The sequence below is a fragment of the Mus pahari genome, chromosome 10 (assembly GCF_900095145.1).
Source record: "Mus pahari chromosome 10, PAHARI_EIJ_v1.1, whole genome shotgun sequence".
In the NCBI taxonomy this organism is placed as follows: domain Eukaryota; kingdom Metazoa; phylum Chordata; class Mammalia; order Rodentia; family Muridae; genus Mus; species Mus pahari.
In genome coordinates, this window is record NC_034599.1 from 1,136,426 (window position 1) to 1,154,937 (window position 18,512).

At 35.9% G+C, this 18,512-nt stretch overlaps 1 protein-coding gene and 1 pseudogene across 10 annotated transcripts in view; both read right to left on the minus strand.

The window, feature by feature from the left end:
• The window catches only part of Gria4 (glutamate ionotropic receptor AMPA type subunit 4), a 379,870-nt gene that overhangs the window by 217,228 nt on the left and 144,130 nt on the right, over positions 1 to 18,512 (minus strand). The gene's annotated exons all lie outside the window — the stretch shown is intronic.
• On the minus strand, positions 11,365 to 12,046 carry LOC110327160 (annotated as a pseudogene).

Here is an 18,512-nt window from a genome sequence, read left to right on the forward strand (position 1 = left end):
TATGAACTAACCAGTACCCCCTGAACTTGTGTCTCTAGCTGCATATGTAGCAGAAGATGGTCTAATCAGCCATCATTGGGAAGAGAGGCCCCTTGGTCTTGCAAACTTTATATGACCCAGCACAAGGGAAGGCCTGGGCGAAGTAGTGGGATTGGGTGGGTAGGGGACCTGGGGCGGGGGTGGGGGGTATAGGGAACTTTTGGGATTTCATTTGTAATGTAAATAAAGAAAATGATAATAATAAAAAAACAGAAAAAAAAGAATGTGTCTTTTTTTTTATAATTTGAAAGGGAAACTTTGCGAATATGGTATGTCTTTGAATGCTTCTTAAACTTTGAATTATTCAAATACTTAGTCCATCAGTGATTGTTGAACAAAGTCTGGTTTGTGAACTGGTGCAGACCAGAGCAAATGTCTAGGTTCAGTAAGATCTATTCACCTAGTGTGTGTCTCCCACTGTGGACTATAGACCCACCTAAGAGAGATCCATTAAACTATATTTCTTGAGCACAACAGTATAAAATTCAAAACAAAAACTGAGTCTGCATAGATCTTAGTGGTAGCCTGCTATGCACAAGAACCTGGGTTCAACCTCTACCTCAGACTGAACATATAAATAAGTAAAACAAACTTGAGGGGATGGAGAATAATGATAGATACGCTTACTAAATATTTTTTCTGTTTTTAATTATTAGTATAAAACATGTTAATTTTTTCAGATATCTTCTAAATGCATATTTCTACTTTAAAATACACATAATCAACATGATAATAATGTATTTAAGGACTTGTTAGGGTGAATTGAACAAGTTCTAAACATATAGTTAAGAGTTTTGCATGTGAAAAAGATCTAATTCCTGACTGACAAGAAGTCTATAGTCAAATTGACACTTCTTATGACACAAACACCACAAATCTGAAATTGCTAGGTTAGATTTTGTTCCTTATTTTACTGTAAATTTTAACATTTGTTGACTCAGAGGAAATAAATCATAAAAACTTACTCAAAATAACTTCCTATTATCCATATAACCACTTCCTCCATAAATTGTTCTTTACATTTGGGCATACTTAAAACTTTATAACATAAGCTATAGATTTTTATATTCTTGGGTTGTTGTTGTTGCTTTTATGTCTGATTCATTGTAGTTCATACCCTGATATTTTCTGCCTAAAAACGTAATGGATATATGATATTCAGAATTATTTCTTCTTTTCTTATGAAAAGAATCAAATTCAATTTTATACTTTGACATTCCTGAAATATTTTTTCAAATGTAATAAACTTATATTACTTATGGATAATATTTTAAATAATTCTGCTCTCAAGAGGAAAGGGATACTGCATTTTATTTCACCTTATATTAGGTTATGCTTTATGATGAGGGTCTGAGAATCTCTAAAGTCTTGTATAGCCCCTATTGGTTATTCTGGGATGAATGCTTTTATGATTTAGTGTTTTGGAATATTGCTGACATTGCCCAAATGTAAGTCACTTTGGCCTTAATTTCTAATATTAAACTTTCTTGTCATGAAGGGTTTTTCTCTTTACATCACAAGTACACACACACACACACACACACACACACACACACACACACACACACACAGAGACCCATATGTGCACAAACACCACATATACATGCAGACACACATGCATAGATACAACACATATTCATATACAAATACAACACATGTAATACACACAATATGCCTACCTATACAACACATATACATACAACACACACAAACACACACACTACATATACACATGTACTCAGATACAAAACACACATAGAGACAAACACACACATATATAAATAACACATGTACATACAAATACCACACGTATACAATATACACATACAAGATATATACAACACACACACATACACACACACACACACTCACACACACAAATCCATGAACACATATGCTCAAACATAACACTATCACCAGCACCACTACCAATTTTTAAAAAAGAAGAGGCAATGATTTGATAAATAGCATGGGAAGGAGGGATAGCACATGGGAGGATTTGGAGGTAAGAAAGAAATGGGAAAAATGATGTAGTATGTTACAATTCTTAAAAAATAATGAGATATTTATTTAATTTTTATGCATGTGTATATGTTTTCCTCTGTGGATATGTTTGCACATACCTACAGTTTCCACCAGAGTATAGAAGAGTGCATTGTTTTCTGTGGAACTCCATTTAAGAGATTGTGTGCTGCCTGATATGGGTACTGGGAGCCAAACTTGGCTCCTCTACAAGTGGTCCTATAGCTCCTAATCACTGAATCTTTTCTCTAGCTCAGCAATATTTTTTAGTGATGCCTAGGAAGACAGAAGTCACTATACCCATAGACTTGCAATCTCTGCAGAATTGCTGAACCATCTCAGAGGAGCACATGTTACTAGGAACAAGTTTTTAAAGCAGATGTATAGTTGTACATACATTTATACATGTACAGTAGAATAGTTAGAACAGGAACAGAAGTTGGTCCTCTTTGGCAAGTCAGTTGTTTAAGAAAAGGAACAACTGAGATTTCAGTGCTAAAATGAGGCAAATTTACTTGATGGTGAGGAAGATAGATCACACAGATGGATGTTGTGTCCATGTACTTATAATATTAAGCCTGGATTAAAAAATTGTATATCCAATTATCCCTGTAAAAGAATTTAATACATATGTATTAAATGCCCAATCTTTATTTTTTAAAACAAACCTACAAAGCAAATTACATCGGTACATATTACTTGTAGGATATACTTAAGTACATCTAATTTTGTTGCCATTTGCCTCTGAAGGAAATACATTCTTCAATGTTTCATTTCTTTTTAAAGGTACTAATATCATTCATAATTGAGTTTTTTTAATTATCTTATGCTCAGAATAATTATTTTTCTGTTGTATTTTGTATTAAATGAACAGCATAGGCAGAAATAAAACATCTTGAGACACGATCAGCCAGAGAGCCATCTGGGCTGAAGCTCCCTCAGCAATTTCAGGCATGGATCAGTCCAGCTCATCACTAGCCCAGTGGGAGAGCAACACTCAGAGAAGCCATTGGATCTGCTGACACAGACTCACAACGATAAATAGAGCTGGATGCTGCCAATAGCAAAAGAATATTGCAATAGACAGCCAATGTTCTTCAGGGCAGAAAAGCATGTGAACCATCTAGTCAGAATAAAAAGCAAAGAGAGGTACACACTTTCCAGGTGTAGTAATCTTACTTTTACTTGTGTTTCTAAGACAGATTTTTGTCTCATGAGCTTCATCTGACCCCATAAAAGACATTTTGTTTTGGGTACATTAAAACACACACAAAAAATTAAATGCCAGTAGTAATACGGTAAATGCATATCTCACAAACCTATAGTAAGACTTCCATTGACTATCTTACTTTTCACTTTATGGCATTATATTTAATCCTTTTAGGCTTGGAACAGAAGAGTTAAAACCTAGGGAATGAATGTTACTCCAGTGCACTGAGTTTTTGTTAGGAATGCTTTGAATTTGATTTTCATTTCTTGGAGCTTGATGGGTAGTTAAAGCTGGCAAGGCAACTACAAATCATGTCACATTAGCAGCACTGAAGATGTCTCTGAAGCTCACATATCACCTAATACTGGTTTTGGAAGTTAAGAGGTGGGTGAACAACACATATATCTTCAGTGATTGACAGAGTTAAAGGGAGATTGTCCCCCAGTGCTGGCACTGAATCACCACAGCGTGACATACACCCATATGTGTTGGCGTCTGTAATAGGAGCAGATGTCTCTCTGACAGGTTAGTTGGAGGAAACAGTTTGCATAGTAAAAGGATGCAAGAGACTGTGGGATGCAATAAAGAAATATGGAGAATTTTCTACAAGGTCTGCAGTTCTCACCAATGCAGGTGGAAGGAGAAAATGAATTCTCTTTTCTCAGATGTTAGGAGACAGTTTTGCATTTTGAATAGCTGACAGCATTTCATAGCTGTGTGAGAATGACAGGGGGAAGTTACTGCATTTCCCTCTTCATTTGCAGAGGCATAAAGTCCCCTTGTGTGACTCTCACTGCCTTTGTCATCCATCAGTGTTGCTGTCCACTCCATTTTAAATAACAGTGCTTCAGAAGGAACAGCCTATTCTTAAAAATGACATTTAAGACTGTTAAGAATACCACAATGGTTTTACTTAGTAGTGTGTGTATGTATATGTGTGTGTGTGTGTGTGTGTGTGTGTGTGTGTGTGTGTGCGTTCTGATTCTTTTGATTAGTAAAGTCACCCTGAGCAATAATGAAATTAAGGTCATTCCTTTAGGGAATCTGTTTATGTAAGCTTCAATTTCTCTTTAGTGTGTCAAAATAGTATCTTTGGTGTTTTTTTTTTTTTTTTTTTTCTTTTAAGAGATGTCAATGGAAATAAGACTCTAATATTTTTTAAATTAAAATAAATAGGATGCCCAAAGAAATAGAATTACTTATGTTATAGGAGAAATTAATTAAGGGTACTTCAGGTCTAGCACTGATAAGCAGACTGTGTTCCAAGAGAAAACAGTGGGACATATACCCTTCCTGTAAACACTGGCAGTATTTGTTAAAGATGTGTTTTTGGTGGGCAGAGGTAAAGGTGGCAATTGACACTAAATTCATCAAGTTCTCTATAGATCTACAGAAGATAAAAATGGGAGTCTGAGACATATGGAAACATTTTTTAATCATTCTAAAGTTTAGCACACACCATGGGTGAATAGGTCAGAGTAGACTTTCATGTATGAGTTCCTAATACGTGAAAACCACTAAGCTTTTTATTTATTTTTGCACTGGAACTCTCTTTGTAGCCCATATTAATCTTGAATTTATGATACTCTGCCCTTAGGCAACTAAAACTAGGATTAAAATCATGTACCTTCATTATTATCATACTATACTTTTAATATCAAGTGTGATTCCTGTCATAATTTGTATAGCATGTGCTAGATTTTTTTTGGTAATTGTTAGTTTTATGCATAATGGTATAAGGTTTAGAATGGTAGTTTTTGATTATACTTTGACTTCAGAATGATGTATTGCTGAGTAAGTACTTTCATCTACATACATATGCTGTTCCTGTAATGAAACATTCAGACAAAAAGCAAGTTACAGAAGGAAGGCTTTAATTGATTTATGTTTCCAGTTCACAGACCATGACTGAAGGACACCAGCAAAGGAACTCCAGCAGTAACATGAAACAGACATCATGGAGAAATGCTGCTTGTGGCTCCCTTACAGCCTCATGCTTAGGTCTGCTTAGAGATTAGTGTCATCCACAGTGGACTGGAACCTCTTATATCAACCAATTATCCAAACAATCTTCAGTCATTTCCATAGGCCAATCTTATCTGGGTAATGTTTCAGTTGGTTTCCTTCTCTGGGCTGTATATTTCAGAGTTAACACTAAGTAGGATATCATATTTCACTAAGATTGCCCAATTTCCACTTTTACTTATAGAGATTTTTATTCTGAATCCTAATTCACATTGGTTGGAGAATTCACACATTAGTTCTTTCAAAAATTGTCTCATGTCACTAAGTTAAATAATTTTATATGATCATATTTATCTAAACTTTAATTTTTTTCTACATTAACCCTACCATTTTCTGCTTCTTTATTCTTTTCCTCATTGACAATCAGACAAGTCTTTTTGAACACTATTTATTTGATGATGTTTACAACTGTTCATTGAATGTAACAATGAGACTATTGTGGAATGTCTTAATTCTCTTAACTTTAGAGTAATCATGAACAGATTGTTGATTGAGTCATAAGATTTTAAAGTTACATGGTCATAATGGAATATCCTAAAAATCTTTTATTGAGTATTATTTTATTGTACATTTTATATTAGTTTTATGAATTAAATATGGAAAATTCCATCTTCTTTTCTTTGCTTTCTCTTTTTAATGTGATGGAAGATGGTCTTGTATATAATGGCTGACCTATATATTACTCATTAAATATAGGCAGAATACATGGAAGGCCATATTGGTAATGCTAATATTAATTTAAAAAAAGAATTAAAACTAAAAGAGAAAACTCAGAGACAATGGTATGGTTCAGATTTGATTCTGGGAATGAAGTTCATTAACAAATGTTTTAAACTATTAAATATGTGATTCTGATGATGATCGTATATGATTCTTCTGGTTTAAATAAGTTTCCTGGTTTTCATCTCACAGATAGAATTATACAAAATTTTCCACCTCATCCAGACTATTCTGCACTCTTTTTCTGAATGTTCCCCTGTACTAGGCTTCTGTAAACTAACTGTAGGAAAATTATCTCATGTTTTCTGTATGCTTCATTGTCTACTACAGCCTTGCCTAACTGATCTGCTCTATGAATTGTTAACTGATTGGAGAAAACAAAATTGCTATTTTCACTTTCAGTAACCCTTCATATTGTATTATAAAGTTACATATAATAATTTGTTTATTATTTGGGGGTATGTATTCATCATAGAAACAAATATGTCTAGATTCCTTCATATATAACAAAATAGATTTTCAACAGCTTTGGAAGTGAACTGAGCAATCAATGTTCAGTTACCTTTGGTTTGGAGCAAATGTTTACTCTTCATCCAGGGCACATTTATTCTCCCTATGCCACAAATAAGATCTAAATCTTTAGACCAAGAATTATCTGAGCTTGATCCAGAGGAAGGCACTGTGACAAGACTGCACTAAGCAGGCGTAGCATGGTTCATCCCTATATCAGTAGGGACAGGAATGGTTATCCTGAGACTTGGAGCAGACTTCCAAATGAAATAGTTTCCTGGAAAACAGTTGAAAAGGAAAGGCTCCCAGGAATCTCCAGGAATAATTTTCTCCTCAACTAGGAAATGGTCTTCCTTTGAATGAAGCTATGTTGGCTTATTAGAAGGATCCCACTGATGAATCAGTATCCTAAACATATAAATATATACATTCTCTTTCTAACATACTGAAATTCTTAAATTGGAATTGTACTCAAAAAGCACATAAGTTAAATTCTTGTTCCCCAGATGGTGGCATTAGCTTTAGAGGTTCTGAAAAGTCTATAAAATGGGGTGTAGTGGGAGGTGCTTTCATGGTCATTTCCTGGTCTCTAGCTCTGTCTTTCTCTCTCTGCTTTCTGATGGCTGTGATATCAGCAGCTTCTTTCATGTTCTCACTGGCATTCAGTTCAGCCCTAGCTCCTGAAGCTAAGCACCCCTGTGCTTAATTCCCTAAAACTATAAACAAACAAATCTTCCCCCAAGCTACTTCTGTCAGCTGTTTTGTTATGACATCCAAAGCAGCTAACACAGTTGGCCTAAGTGGAATCTGCCACTTCCTTTCACCAGAAAGGCAACATAAAAACAAACTGAAAACTTGAAATACCCACCCAGGAATACAGTGCTTTCCAGCTTTGTGTTCTGTGGTGAAGCTGTGTCCTCACAGAACAGTGCTGTTGTCTCTATGGGGGGTAAGTAGGGCTCTGAAAATTGTCTATTTACCTCTTTATTGAAGAACAGTTCACTTTTGGTTGTAGGAGCCCATTTCTCTTTACTGAAAGTCTAAGATGCACCATCACAGTGTGTTTACAGTATAATTCAAAGTGGACCTGTTAGTGGTTTAATTACAGCTGCTGTTTTTGTAGATTAAAGATTCTAACAGTTTTTCTGTAGAATGATAGCAACATTACTTTTCAGCTTCCCTTACAGAAATAAAACTGAACAAATCAAAACTCCACTCCAATGAAAAGCTTTGCCTGGTAGCAAAACTTTCTCCCTACAGTCAGAGGGAGACTACAGCATATTTGTCAGTCTCAGAACCTGACACCTAATACACAAAAATGCAAAATCCACAATTATGATTGTTAGCAGTCTGTCTAGGCTCCATCCCACAGTTATCTGGTAACAGCCAGGTAGGCCTGACTTACTATAAAAGGGGCTGCTTTCCCTCTCCTCTCTCCTCTCTCTTGCTCTTGATCTCTTGTTCCTGCTCTCTCCCCAATCCCTTACCCCTTCTTTCTCCACATGCTCATGGCCTGCCTCTCTCTCTCTCTCTCTCTCTCTCTCTCTCTCTCTCTCTCNTCTCCCCCTCCCTCCCTCGCTCCCCCCTCTCCTCCTCCTCCTCCTCCTCCTCCTTCCTCTCTCTCTCTCCCTCTCCCTTTCTTTGCTTCATTTACCCTCTTAACTCCCCTCCCTATGCCCTGAATAAACTCTGTTCTGCACTATACCATCCTGAGGCTGGTCCCTCAGAGGGAAGGCATACCTCAGCATGGGCCCGCTGAGGCATCCCCTTCCCTCACACCTCACTGATACACCTTCAAAGACTTGGCACTATATTAAATGCCAGGGTGAGGAAAAAGAATCAAGAAACTGAATAATGAAGCAATGCATGGCTATGTAAATATTGGAACCCACTGAGAAGGGAGGGCGGGGTAGACTCAAGGCCACTGAGTTCTACTAATAGAATTTTTTTCATTCTTCCAATGAAGCTTCATAGAATGCAGAAATTTGAAGCTAAACACTATGTGTTTTATTTCTGCTGACCTTATACTTCAAATATGAAACAGAGAGTTGAGATCATGATTACACACACACACACACACACACACACACACACACACACACACACACACGCAGGCATGCACACACGTGAGCAAGTGTACACATATACAGCCCTCCAGAAGTTCTTTTATCTTTCACTTAAGGTCTCTTGTGTTTCAACAGCACAACTCATAAACCTTTTTAATAGTATGGTTAAAGTAACTTTAGTCCAATTTGCATTTCAATGATGTTAGAAAGAACCATATGGATGATAAAGGCAGCATTGAACATTGCTGATGAGCAGCTGTTCTGGCTGGTTAAATCTTCCTTACAATGACCTTTATTGAGTCTTTATACTTCTTCACTGGCTTTATATGCTTCTGAAAGGAATTCAGAATTATCCAAATGAATGGAGGGAGATCTATCTGTGTGCAACTGGGTAATTCCCAGTGTAATGGCTGTGTGTTGCTAATATAGACAGTGACTCTGGAAATGAGATGACTTGACTTTGTGCTCCCTTATTTTGGGGATCTATTTTTCCAAGTGTTTGGAAACTGCTTACATTAAAATTGTTCTTCTAAGATGAGTTAAAAATGCTACTGCTATAAAAAAACTGAGCATATATTTTCTTTACTTCCTTGACAGCAATATATATGAGAACAAGCAACACAGTAAAGGATATTTCCTTTGGGATTATGCTATTCTTATTTTTATTTAAGAACTGAGGAGAATTATACAGGTAAAGCTTTAGTGGATCTCAGCTTTGATTTATTAATAAACAGTGACTATGGGCCAAAAACTAAGTTGTATATTGTTACATCTTTATCATCATCTGAGGTTAAGGAGTTGAAAAATCAACCAGTAAATTCTCAAGTCAGAACTCACACCTGAGCCAGACCTATTAGAACTCAAAGCCATTGACCTTCTCTTAACACTTTAATATTTCCCTCCTATTCATGATCAGTTGTGTTATGTTTCTCTGGAGAAGGAGGGGAGGGTTCAAGAATGACAACATCTACCTGCAAAAAAATGCCTAAACCCCCTCTGACTGCTTATTTAGTTTTCTTTTTAATTTGTATTTATATTTTAGTTTTTTTAAGTTTAGGAAGCATTTCTCAAGCTTGAGATATGACAGAATTGAAAGATTTACTTGTGACACCCAGGAGCCTGGGGTTACTTCTCACATCACAGTAATACTGAAATCACATGCAATTTACTTAGCATGAATGTTTTATAAGTTTGTTCTAATTTTTTATTATGATTGTGACAAAAGCATACACTTAAAACCTGAAAATTTAGCCGGGCGTGGTGGCGCACACCTTTAATCCCAGCACTCGGGAGGCAAAGGCAGACGGATTTCTGAGGTCAAGGCTAGCCTGGTCTACAAAATGAGTTCCAGGACAGCTAGGGCTATACAGAGAAACCCTGTCTCGGGGGAAAAAAAGGAAAACAAAACAAAACAAAACAAAACAAAAACCTGAAAACTTTTGGTTAAAAATTGGGATATTAGAATATTGCTCCTATATAACTTTTAACATCAAATACATACTTTGAAGTTGAAGGAGATGACTAAGCCACTTATTAATTTAGGTGTATCCATTAAAAATGCACTAGCTTATGATATAAATGTGCAACTTTTTAAAAAATCCTACAAGAATGAAGCACAGCCCATATATGCTTTCCTCTAGTAAGAAGTTTTGCATGAATTTGAATGGATATTTGTTATAATAAACTGAAAATTTGCTAAGTTCTCTGCAGGGATTTTTGCGCACCACAACAGATTCTTTTCCCTTCCTCATTGTCCATGAAATCATATTTCTGAATTTTGAAAGAAAAACATGTTAGTAACAAAAACAGTTCAGCATTTAAAATTATCACCACAGACTGCAAGTAAGTACCTGATTGCCTGAGGTTGTTTGTGGAAAGGTGAATTCTTCTGCATTTGGAGTCACGTCTGATTTTTTGGGAGGGAAGGAAATTAGGAGGAAAACTAAGAAGCAGGAACTAGGTCATCCTAACACTGTGGGGGCTTCAGTTCTTGTTGCTGTCTTTTTAAAGCCTCTATTTTCCTGACCCTTGTAAGATCTACAAATCTTTACATTACTTGTACTCTATTATTTCATCTAGATGTCCTAAAGAATAACATTTATGTAGCTGTTATTCTACACACATTTTTCTCTCAAGAAAATATTTGAAAAGGCTGGTGCAAGACTGCTGTATAAGTGATGACCTAGGTTTAATCCATTAAACCCACTTAAAGGTAGAAAGAAAGAACTGAATCCACAAAATTGTCCTCAGATCTCTCCATCTGTGCCATGCCACCAACAGGCTCATCCCCCATCACAATAATAGTAAAATAAAATAAATAGGCAGAGTTATGGGGATAAATGTTTAGCAGATCAATGTAAGTGAATTCAGATGGAATAGTTACATACTAAAATGTAGGTTTTTTTATCGAGTGACTTTTTTTTAAATTTAAATGAAACATGTCAGTGTGAAAGAAGAGACAGTTAATAAATAGAAAAAAAATGGCTTGATGCCCTTGGGGGAGTGATACACTCAAATATCATTGATGTACCACAGGTGTAACTTTATAAATTAACCTATATAGATAAAAATTTATGGCTTATTGAAGCATATAACTAAAGGTCAAAATATTAGGTGTTTGGAAGAATTACAGTCAGTTATTTATTTATTTATTTATATGTTTACATTTTAATTTGTATTTTTAAAAATTTATTCAATTTCTGAAGATTAAAATTTACACCCTATCAAAGGTATTACAATAATCTTTCATAAAACCCACAGTATTAAAAAAAAAAAAGCTAGTAAATACTTTAAAGTGAAAATAGAAACTGTATTGCTAGCTGTTAAAATAAAGGCATAAATAATGTTTTTTCAAAGAGAGGAACACTCAAGAGGGGGGAAAAAACCCAACATGAGTAGAGCAGGAGATTTAAATATCGCTTTAGTTCCTCATTGCCAGCATGGCATTTATGTCCCAGATGAGATTCCATAATTGATCCATAATCTGCTTCAGCTGTTGATTCTTCCATTTGAGTTTCTTACTTACTTGCACAATTTCTCGTCTCTCTTCGCTAGCAAAACGAGGTGGATGGACCAGCCCGGTGGTCATTCTTTGAACCGTCTTCATCTACGTATGGAATCAGTTGCTCAACAAGAATGGGTTCCATTCTACCACAGTTCTCATTACATTTGTTGTAGACCAGTCGTAGCTTCCTGAAGAGAATAGAAAGTTGCTGAAGGTGGTCCTGCAGCTTTGGGTCTTGGTAAGTCCCATAATGGTAAGTGACTCCATTGGGCAGCTGCATGTTCCTGAGCAGCTGGAAGATCTCCATGGTGCGGTACACGATGTCCTGCACGGTCTCTTGCCCGATGCGGCACAGCTTAGCCCTGTTGACCTAGTGCACGGCCTGCTGAGCCTGCGGGCTACCGAAGGGCCCAGATGCCATGCCCGTGGTGCCAGCGGAGGGGTGGACATGGCACCCCCAGTGGCTCGGGTCCGGCACGAGCCCACTCTCCAGTCTGATATTTATTATAAACAACCTTGCTTCTTTTAAAACATTAGGTTTTAAAACTAATACTTAAAGAAAATTATATGAATAAAGAAAAAAATTAAACTATATTTCTCATTACAGAAATGAGACATCCAACAAATTATCATTTAAGATATATCTTAATCATGTATATTTTCTGTGTGCTCATATGTTTACATACTATGTGTTAACTTATTCCTTCAAAAAGTGAACTCATTGTTCTGCCTGAATTAACCCCCCCCACACACACACACAAACGCACGCGCCCATTCTCACAAATTCCTACACAGTAATGTATCATTGATGTTCAGTCAATTTTGCTTTTGAATAGAAAATGTTAGAATATAATTGTCCTATCTATAATTATTACTTTTACCTCTATCTTTTGAACTCATGGCTTTGTGCACAGTAGACAAGCCCTCTATCAATGAAATACTTTCTCATTCGCTCACATCTACTTTTTTACTCAGAATTTTTCCAGTGTTTTCATATCTATTTTTACTTCAGGGAGGGAAATTTTATCAGGCATTCAGAATTTTATACATAAACAATAACTGTATTTTGTAATCGTTTAATCCAATGGGAGTGAGGCTGTGGGTTCAATCTCCAACAGGTTGGCACTTCTAAAATGCATAGATCTTAAATCATGGGAACTCAAGACTTACTGAAAAACACATTTTCTTTTCCTAATTTGATCATATTAAATTAAGGATATAAAGATTTAGAGATTTTTCCTGAAATATCTGGGTTTTTCTAGTTGTAAACATATGCATTGGTGAAAGCTATGTGATATAGGAAGAGAAAATTAGGTATGTAAAGTAGATGACTTTAAAGATGGAAGAAGGTCAGTGACACCATTGCATTCTTTGGCCATTTTCTCACTCTTTCACTTCCACATTTGTTGGATGATCTGTTCAAATGCCTTTCTGTCCTCTGTTAATCAGAAAACATACCATACTACTGTCTTAAACCAAAAATATTTGGTTTGGGAAACTTTGGTCTTCTGTGTACAATAGAACATGGGGCTTGAATATATTACAGAATGGGGAGAGACAGAGACAAGAACATGAATTTCTAATTTAAATGAAACACCTTTGAGGATGAAGAAAGTCATGGGCTCATTTGGAGGCTTAGCTTTGGAGAGAAAGGATTAGTTCCCATCATCTCTTGAGAATAATTTTAAATGACCTAAGTGTGTCCACCAGATTTCACCTCTTCAAGTTTCCATGACCCCTCAGTAGAGCTAGGAAAGAAGCCTCTAGCATTCAGGACTTTGAGAAAACTCTCCATATCAAAACTACAGAAAACATTAAAATAAATTTTTGAAATACTTTGGATGAATACAAGAGATGCTGAAAAATTTGCTAAAGTACTACTCAAAGTTTTTAAAATCCATTTAAATGTATTTTGAGAAATGTATATTGATTAATAAAGATACCAATCAATACATTTTATTTTTAAGCAAATATTTATGAAAAAATAATTTTTTTTGTAATCTTGAAGTATCTATAGAGCAAAGCAACCACATCATGAATATCCACCCACAACTAAAACTGTCTTTAAATAAAGGGTATCAGTACTCAACCAAACATCACCATAACTTAACTCTTTGTTTTAGCATGGTAGGCACACCATAAACTCTTAGCAAACTAGAGTGCATTAGTATTTTTTTGTTCTATACATATTTTCATTGCACCTTGATACTTATACATGTATTGCATGATGCTCATTTTTACTTGTTTATCCATCACAGTTAATTTTCTTGTCACAGAATATTTCATAATGGTTCAGTGTCTAAAGTATGAACTTTGATCATTTATCAATTTATTGTAAAATGACCACTGGTATCACTTTACCTAGGGCAGTTTCTCGATTCGTAGGGAAGGCTTGCATACTCAAGCATGATCCAAACAACCTGATCCTGCTCATTCTTCCTGCCAGAAGCATTCATCCAACATCCTCTCTCCCATCCAAGTAATATGTTATTTACTATTTACAAGACACCATAATGCTTTTTTTTCCTAAAAAGACTCCTATATTATATGGACTCTCCCAGTCTATATACTTGGTTCAACTAAAATGGTGTCATTTCTAAAGTTTCCACTGAGCAAAATGATTCCTCCTCTCTACAGTTTCGCAGCTTTGCAGTGCCTCAATTAGAACATGGTTTGCTTCACAGGAGGCTGTTAGTCACTCATCATTAACTGAATGCAGATTATATGTCCTATCTCTGACTTAGGGGTGGGACATAAGAGGACATAGGCTCCTTAATGATTCACAATTCACTTCCTGGGCCCTGTCTCATAATAATGTGCACTGCTCCCCATTCCTGCTGACCGTAAGGCCTTGCTGCTTTCTATTGTTTCAATTCCTCTCCCTTGGGATGCCTTCTTTTTCCTTTACCTAAAACCTCCATTAACATCTTAGATTACTAATTGGAATTTTATCTTCTACTTAGAAAGACTCTTAGTTTCAAACTGTAAGTGTGATACTGTCTTTATATTGAAACATTGTCTTCTGTTTTCTCTTTGCTGTGCATAGCTACACTTTATATGAAGATTTACCAAGCACAGAACACATTGCAGATCACTGGCAGGTATTTATGAAATTATAGAGAATGACAATTTATTAGGAACTCAAGTCCCTTTCACTTAAGATTCTGTGCATTATTTTATTTTATTTTTTCCATTTTAGTTGAGGAGGATGCTTCATTTTTTTCTCTTTCATGAAAATTTGGATTTTAATAAACACCAAAGTGATGCTTAAATTTCTTAAAATTCATTATTAGATTCCAATGGCTATTTACTTCAAATGAACATTCTCATTGAAGACAAGTGTGTTTTTCTTCAGTAAAAAAGCATTTGGAAGAGAACTGGCACATGCATATGTTTGACTCTCAGTACTAAGCTTGGCATCACCTCCTGTGCTGGCAGCCCCCACTGTGCTTGCCTTGTCACTGCTGTTGTGGGCTCTCTTCATAGAGCCAACACCTGTGGCCACACAAGAGAGTGGACACAGCAGCTGGAGGACTCAGATGCCCATGCTGAAATAAATTCTAAAGCAGAAATATTTGAATGTGTGACTGCTCTATTTTTTGAGCCTTTCAGGAACTGTTTGGGTTGCCCAGGATGTGGACGTTCAATTGTCCAAAGTCTACGTTCCCTATTATGCTCTTTGACGGTTCCTTTTTCAAAGTAAAGGTGGAGGTTTTCATGGCAGAACAGAACTGTTAATAGCACAGATTCAGAGGTCCAACTTCCTTCAAGAGAAACTTTAATTGGCTACTGAGTCTCTGTGTGATTTTGAGCAGCTTATGGCCATGATAGGCCTGAGAGTTTTCTCTTATGGGATATGAAAACACTATTACCTACTTAATTGCAAATGGCTGGGTTCACATGTATAACGCTTTCTGCCTCAGGCTTTGCATGATGAGGCTGTAAAAGCACTTCCTATTATCATATAAATTCTCCAAACATCTCAAATACCACTTAAAACAACCTTTTCTGATCTGACAGTCCCTATGATTTATTCATAGTTCTGCTTGTCTGCTCATATTTCCTTTCAATGTGGTTCTTCATCAAAATCCACACATAGACCATCAATGTCCATCGGGCTGAAGCTTGGGGAACTTAGAGCAAGTTTTTAGAGTTTCTCTTCTATATCTTTCCAAATGATAACACAAAGTTACCAACTGCAAAGTATAATCTAATACAAACATCAATTTGCTGTTTCAGTTAAAGACAACTTAGTAAACTGTGAGGGACAATAGAAAGCTGTGGGTTTCATAATGCCCTAAAAGCCAACCAAGGGTGATTTATTTCTGTGTGTCTGAACTGACTGATCACCACTCCCATGATAATTATGGTATCCATGATATTAAACATGTATGTTCAGTCCTTCATTATTCCTGTCAATTATTTTCACTCACATTAAACAAATGTATATCTGAAGGACTTTAAACGTCCAAGTTATAATTCTAGAGCTTGAGAATAGACCAGTGATTAACTCAACCCAATACCTTTCTGTAGTAAAGCCTGTTTTAAATAAGTGCACAGAGGGTAAAGATGTGAACTGTGTGGTATAGGGAAAGAAAACAGGAAATGTCATGATAGGCAATTGAACTGTTCTGGATTTGGGGAGGACAGAATATAAGAGGATGTGGAAGAGTGAAGAGTGTTCTGGAATGCTGTCTTCATTGCAGCACCCATGAACTCACAGCAGCAGTAATTACCTGAATATGACCTATACTAAGGATGGGATCTATCAATGTTCCACAATGGATAGGCACATGAGACCTCTTTTCTGACAAGCTATAAGCAGTTAATAGTCTCTAGGGGAAAGTGATGTGATTCAGTGGAGTAGCCACAAGTAAGCTGTCGAGGCTTCAGTAGATAATCTCCACTTGATCTTATTTAAGTGATCTAAATTAATGTCCATGGGTTACACACAGAACAAAAGTAAGAAATTAGGAAGGACTTGTTGGGCGGAAGTAGTCATCAAGCCACTGCTGTGAGAAGACAGCTTTGAGCAAAGATTTGGAGAAGTAAAAAGAGAGAGCTTTGTCTTCCAATTGTATGAGCATTGTAGGCAGAGCAATGATGGTATGCCAAGGCACTGTGGATGGGTGAGCCTGGCATGCTATAATAAAAACTTAGTATTTAGTGCAAAATAAACCCTGGACAGCTGTCATATGAGGAGATTCACTATGGCTGTTGGAGTTTGAGGTAAGACCAGTGATGCAAAATTCAGTTTGGGGTAAGGGAAAAATATGAAAAATGATTTAGGAGGCTACAATAAACACATAGTATAGAGGTGGTAGGACCTCTACTTTTAATCTGCTCAACTGAATTTGTGTATAAGTCATCAGAAGTAAACAAAAAATTCATTGAAACACATAGATCTTATTATGATTTTAGAAATAATTGAATTCATTTTATTATAGGAAAACTGTTGTTAAAAACTTTTGGAATCACATTACAATGATTCCAAGTTTAATACAAGATAGCCAGATGATAATTTAGCATAAAACTCAATGCAAACACACACACACACACACACACACACACACACACACACACACACACACACAAAAACCCACACACATACATACACACACAAAACAATAATAAAAAATAAAGCCCCCCAAATCAAAACAACCCTTAAATATGATTGAATTGATAATCCACCATGTTATATAAAGTTCTACTTTATTTGATATGTCCACATAAAACATAAACACATCAGTGCCTAAAGCATCTCTTAGAAATGGGTTTTCATAGATCTATTTCATGAAGAAATATAAACAAATGTTTGACATAAAAATCTTGGTTACACATTTTAAATGGACAATTTGATCAGACCTGTGAGTCAATGGTACTCTGAAGATAGGAAATAGCCTTTAGTTGGGAGGAGTTGAGTCCTACTTATCCAGTTATCAAAAGAACATTTCACTGTAATGGTGACAACTAAGACTCTCCTAGGTCAAAAATTATATTACATCAGGTGAAAGTCCCCATGCTGATCTTACTATGGATTAATAATACTGTTTCCATGGCATCTATAAACATATCCTTGCATAAAATACAAAATAAACTTCACAAATATTTATTTGCTTTTATAAAATTGAAAGATATTTTTATATCATGCAAATATGATCTTTAGTAATGAATTCACACATTTCTATATATATCTCATAGACTCGAGCATCTTTCCTACATAAGATTTTTCTATTGAAATGAACAATTTTTTTTAATGAAGAGTTTAAGTGAAGAATTTTCACAGTCTTTTAAAAGGCCAGCTAGTAATTATTTTAAAGATTTTTATTAATTTTTTCATAAAATATATTTTTAATCATATTTTCCCTCTTCAAACTCCTTCTAGATCCTTCCAAACTCCCAATGATCCAATGCCATAAATAAAACAAAAAATGAAAATCAAAGTAGACAAAAAAATAAAGTGAGGGGAAACAAAGCAGAAAAACAGAATGTACATAAGAAAGCATGGAGTTCATTTTGTATTGGCTTACTATATCTGACTGTTTCTGGCATGTGACTGACAGACCCAGTGCTACTCTACTGGAAAACAAATGATTTTTTACTTTTTCAGTAGGTCAGTTGCTTCTTAGTGAGGGGTGCATCTTTGTGTCAGCTTTCCTTTCTCAGTGCTAGGATGTTGTTTGGTTAGAACCTGTGCAGTGTTTGGGCATGCTGTGACAGTCTCTGTGAGTTGCTATGTGTGTCATTCCTGTTTCTGGAAGATACTGTCTCCTAAGTCATCTATGCCCTCTGAATCTTACAATATTTGCTCCTCCTTTTCCATAGAAATCTCTAAGCCCTGAAGAGAGCAGTTTGATAAAGATAGCCCATTTAGGGCTGTGTGCTCCATATCACTCACTCTCTGCACACTGCCTAG